The sequence below is a fragment of the Hyperolius riggenbachi genome, chromosome 1 (genome assembly GCF_040937935.1).
Source record: "Hyperolius riggenbachi isolate aHypRig1 chromosome 1, aHypRig1.pri, whole genome shotgun sequence".
NCBI classification, from domain to species: Eukaryota; Metazoa; Chordata; class Amphibia; order Anura; family Hyperoliidae; genus Hyperolius; species Hyperolius riggenbachi.
Window position 1 is genome coordinate 656,366,093 of NC_090646.1, and position 6,000 is coordinate 656,372,092.

Genomic DNA, 6,000 nt, shown 5'->3' on the forward strand with positions numbered 1-6,000 from the left:
TGGTCACCACTGCAACTTGATGCTTTGGGAATATCTGAGGATCTCTTTATAAGGATGGACTTATTGATTCTGAATTTTATTTTTTGTCTTGTGTTGCTTTTAACTTGAGTTCAATATTTATTTTTGAATAAAGTGCTATTTTTTTATTATTATTTTCTTTAGAAATGTTATGTTTTTCTTTTCTTTTGTGAATTAGGGTGGTTTACAGGTCTTCATTAGAGATGGCCCGAATGTCCGATTTTCGGTTCGCGAACTTCTGCAAAAGTTCGGTTTGCGCGAACTTTCGCAAACCACAATAGACTTCAATGGGGAGGCAAACTTTGAAAACTAGAAACACTTATGCTGGCAGCAAAAGTGAGGGAAAAGATGTTTCAAGGGGTATAACATCAGGAGGGGGGCATGGCGGAGTGGGATACACGCCAAATGTCCCGGGAAAAAATCTGGATGTGACGCAAAGCAGCGTTTTAAGGGCAGAAATCACATTGAATGCTAAATTGCAGGCCTAAAGTGCTTTAAAACATCTTGCATGTGTATACATCAATCAGGTAGTGTAATTAAGGTACTGCTTCACACTGACACACCAAACTCACTGTGTAACGCACAGCAAACAGCTGTTTGTGTAGTGACAGCCGTGCTGGACTGGTGCGCACCATGGCGAGAGTGCAGACTGTTGCGTTTTTCAAGCCCATATGGTCGCGGGGCTGTGGAATGTGCTGGGCCTGGCAGTGGCACACACAGTAGGAATTACCAAGGCCGTCTATGCAACACAAGTGTCAGTGGGACACACACACACACACACACACAAATAGATCACAATAATAAGATTAGCTCTCAAAAGAGCTGTTGAGGGGTGCTTTTTTAACAATAAGAATCAGCAAGTAGCAAGCTAAGAATCCAACAAGAGTCTAACTAAGCTTTCCCTATGAGAGTTTGCAGCAGCTTTCCCTTCTCTAATTAATGCAGGCACACGAGTGAGTCCACTGCCTGACGCTGCCCACCTTTTATAAGGGGGGGGGAGTGGCTCCAGGAGGGAGTGTAGCCTGATTGGCTACAATGTGCCTGCTGACTGTGATGTAGAGGGTCAAAGTTGACCCTCATGATGCACTATAGGGGCAAACCGAACTTCCGTAAAAGTTTGCGGTTCTCTGCGACCGCGAATCCCGGAAGTTCGCTGGGTACGGTTCGGTGCAAATCGTTTGGGCCATCTCTAGTCTTCATTCGTGTACTGTGTGTTAGATCCAATTCACTTTTTCTCCTAAGTTATCTCCTAGGTCATATATTCACATTATTATTAATAAAATACCTTTAAAAGAGGAACTTTAAAGGATACCCGAAGTGACATGCGACATGATGAGATAGACATGGGTATGTACACTGCCAAGCACACTGATAATTATGCCGTGTTCCTTTTTTTCTTTCTTTGCCTGAACGAGTTAAATATCAGGTATGTAAGTGGATGACTCAGTCCTGACTCAGTCCTGACTCAGACAGGAAGTGACTACAGTGTCACCCTCACTGATAAGAAATTCCAACTATAAAACACTTTCCTAGCAGAAAATGGCTTCTGAGAGCAGGAAAAAGGTAAAAGGGTCAATAGTTCATAGATTTTAGCTCTGGCATACTTCAATGAATTTGTCATTTAGCAAAAATAATAAAACAGTTCAAACTTAAAAAGCAGATTTAAACATAAAATTAAACTGTGGGGTATCTTAAAAAGTCATTTTTAAGTGAAGGAAGATAGATACAATCATTAATTTCATTTGTTTATTTTCACTTTGGGTGTCCTTTAAAGAGACTCTGTAACAAATTGTTTATCTTTATTTCTTCTATGCTATAAGTTCCTATGCCTTTTCTAATGTGGTCTGGCTTACTGCAGCTTTTCCTAATTGCACAGTAGCTGTGTTATCTCTGTTATATGATCTAATCTTCTCTCTACAGTCGGCACAGTCAGGCTGAGGCAGTCAGACTGGAATGTGCAGGGCTGCTTGTGATTAGCTAGAAGCTGTACACACCCCCTGCAGGCTCTGTGTGACTAACACACTCTGCTTAGCTGAGCCTATTAGAAGCTGGTTAGTTTGTTTGTAAACACTGCCTAAAACTGGCAATTACAAGCCAGGTTTGCAGCAGAGAATGGCAGAAACAGCACAGAGGGGACCAGGAGCACATAATGAATAGAATGGTATGCTTTTTATTGTAAGAATTTCAGAGTACAGATTCTCTTTAACATAGGTAGCAATTTTGGTGACAATTGCATGCATGGGAGCTTTGCTGTTAACCGCTAAAATCAGCACAAAGTTATGCAAAATTACGAATGAATTACTCAAAACTACTTTTATGTCGAAAACCTAATTACGTATGGTTTGAATTAAACTCTTTGATACAAAAGATTGCAGCGCTAGACAGCGTAAAATATATCACTTACATACCTGATATTTAACTCTTTCAGGCGAAGAAAGAAAAAAAAAGGAACACTGCATAGTTATTAGTGTGCTTGGCAGTGTACATACCCATGTCCATCTTATCATGTCACATGTCACTTCGGGTATCCTTTAAGGAGAATAGTGGGAATAAGTAAAAAAAAAGAATCTTTGTAGTTGTGCAAAAATCAATTTTAAAAATGCAAAGGAAAATTGCAGCATTGGTGACAATGGCATGCATGAAAGATATTGCTATTAACTGCTAAAGTCAGCACGAAATTACACAAAAATTATGCAAACATTTGAAAATACTGTCTCTGATTACGATTACAAATGAAATACATTACGATTTTCCCTGAAATTTTGCATTATGATTTTGCATCGAAGCACATTACAATTATGCAAAATGTGTGCTCATCAGTAAGTATAAGAAGCATATAGATGAGTGAGAATATTCGTTGTTTTTAAATAACCACTATTGTGAAAAAAAATTACCCTTAAACTGACTATGGGTGTTTTGTGTTTTTACATCCATTCGCTACAGAAGTCTAAAGGCATTCTAGTATAAACAAATTCCTCCAGACATGGACGTCTATAGGCGTATTTGTTTCCCCATATCCCTGTGCCACAAATGTCTAAAATGCATTTAGTACAGAGTTTTGGTTTACAGCTAACTTTTTGCTTTACTTGATATATGAAAAAAAAAAAATCTAAGATAATGCAGAATTATGCAAATGTTAGTGCAAATCTATGCAGCTATGAAAATGGACCAATGAAATGGTTTTACTGCAAAATGTGATTAGTCTATTTTAAAATAGATTTATCACAATAATTAGCATAATTCTGTATCATAATAATTAGCATAATTCTCAATCACCTCAAAAGTATTTGTACCTCAATGACATCCCTACTGACTAATGTGGACTTTGGCACATGTGAACTGAGAAGTGTGAGGTGGCTTACCTCAGTGAAGACCAATTCATAAATGAGATGAATGAGAATTTATTATAAAGCAAGGCACACTAACTGGCACTTTAATTTGGCCTGAGGAATTTGGCAGAGTCCCACGAAACGCATTGCCAGTGCTTTATAATAGTTTTCCATTCATCTCATTTATGAATTGGTCTTCATTGAGGTATCCACCTCACACTTCTCAGTTTTATTTGTTTTTAACATATTTTATCTCTCACTAACCACCTCTTTCCCTTTGTCTTGTGCCAAACCCCCTTTTGGGAGGGGTGTTACCCACATCTGACCTTATTTGGTGGTACAACTACTACCCTAAAAGTCATCAGAGAGTGTGTGTATTTTTTACAAGAGTGCAACCACCTCCAGTTGATCTGGATACCCAAGTGGAGTCGATATTGTACATCTCTATCTGCCTGCTGTGGTCAGTTGCCCTACTGCAAGCCACCTTTGTGAGTATAATCCCTTCACCGCCCATTATTTTCTGAATTTTTGTGATGTACTGCACCATTTGTGCTCCTGCTGTCTCTGTGCATTGGCATTGAGTCTGATGAGCCTTAGGCTGGTTTCACCCTGCAAACCAGCACTGGTGATCAGGGCCGGATTTGTACTTTTCATCACCCTAGGCCCATTGATTCCAAGTGAACCCCCCCCAACCCCCCGTCATTTTCCTATAGTCAATTAATGAGACATTTTGTTTTCTGGTTTTGGGTATCTGAGCCGTTTTATTTCTTTTAAGAGGGTCATCCACAAAGTAACACCTGCTTGCTTTTATTCTTAAAGTAAACCCAAAAAATTAAATATATATAATTTGTGAATTCACATACTCCTGAAAATCTTTATGCCGTTTGTTGTCTTCAGGGTCCCTTGTGTTCCCATCCACTTTAATATTCAACTGGCCCCTCACTCTGTAGAAAGCGACTGTGGCCATGCACAGGAACATCTGAATTTAGCAAGCACGAGTTCTAAACCACACGTCAAGCAAAAGAAAGTGCTTGTGCATGAAAGAAAGAAGACATGCACAGGCTCTTTCTTTCACTGGGCGCACATGGTTTGGAAGTCCAGATGCACCTGTTCACAGCCCAGTAAACGTCGGGGACACTTTGAAGAGAAAACTATGTGGAATAGGGGAAAGGGGGGACTCTGAAGACGAGGAGTAGCAAGAAGCATATCGGCAGTAAGTGCTCTGTCACCCTTCAATTTTTATTTGAGTTTCTGCACGCTTCAGGTGCAGATAACTGATCCAAGGCAAAGCTACTCAGGGAAAGAGCAAAGGGCCCTTTTCCACTAGCAATCACAAACGCCAGCGATTGCGATTTTTCATTAATTCTGTTATGCAATTGCGATTTTCATTTACATTGCATTATCATTGTAAAAATCGCTCCAGAAAGCAATTGCGATTTCCAAATCGAATCACTGTAGTGGAAAATACTTCTCATGTTTTCTATGATAAAGTAACAACCCTAGCGATTTAAAAATCACTAGCGACTTGCAACTTTGCGATTCAGCAATCGCTCTAGTGGAAAAGGGCCCAAAGAGTTGTGTATATTCTGGATCCACATTCCTCTGTGCATTGTCCATTCCTCTCCAGGGAAGTGATTTTGTGGCCAGTGGCGAACACAGAGAAACAGAAAATGCACAAAGTGGATCATCCATTAGATGCTTACCATAGGTACTTAGGTAGCTTTGCCTCGGGTCAGATATACTGTAAGCTCTCGGTAGATACAGCTGAACATAACCTAGATGCAGAGCCAGCCTCCGCCTCTCTCTGCCCACAGTATGGCATCACTCCCAGCCTATCTTCTGCTCACAAGTACAGATCATGGACGAGCATACAAACTTGTAACCGAGTTCCAAAGCATAAAAAACAGAATTTGAATTTGTACTTATGCCACTGTGGCATGGGGGTTGAACTCGCCTTGTTTCTGCCTCTGTGTGCTGTGCTCCACATCGCATTCTATCTCACCAATGCTTCTGCCTTAACAGCTGAAAGTATTGGTGAGATGTAACGCAATGTGGAGCGCAGCGCACAGAGGCAGAGACAAAAGTGCATTAAAGGGACCCTGAGCAGAAGACAAAAATGCCAAACTGAACTCGCCTCTGGCTCACTCCAGTACCCCATAGCCTGTGAGGTCCTTGGGGTCCTTTGTGCTCCCTCCTTTCGATCGTTGGTGGCTCCGTTAGCACGTTTATTTGGCAGGAGTCGAGCGCAACTGAGCATGCGCTGCCCATCTTGTTTGTGCGCCCGTCACCTTGAGAATTCTGCGCACACACAGATTTCGAAAGGACAAATGCGTTTTTCCTACTTGTGCAGAACACTCAAGGCGACGGCCGCACGAACAGGTTGCGCATGCGCAGTTGCACACGACTTTCGGTTAAGTCGCACACTAATGGAGCTGACATTGGTCTAACGGAGGGAGCCCAGAGAACGCCGAGGGACCTCATGGGGTACGAGATTGGGGGGGGGGGGGGGGGCGGTCTGGAGGAGGCCCCAGGTAAGTTCTGTTTGGCAATTTTTTTTCTTCTATTCAGAGATCCTTTAAAAAACATCCCCTCCAAGTTTGTATGCTTATCCCTAACACTGGTGAGGGAAAGGTGGGTGGTGGAGATCTTACTA

The 6,000-nt window shown here is 41.5% G+C and overlaps 1 long non-coding RNA gene across 1 annotated transcript in view; it reads right to left on the minus strand.

The window, feature by feature from the left end:
* Nucleotides 1-6,000, minus strand: part of LOC137560817 (uncharacterized) — a 28,558-nt gene that overhangs the window by 22,330 nt on the left and 228 nt on the right. The gene's annotated exons all lie outside the window — the stretch shown is intronic.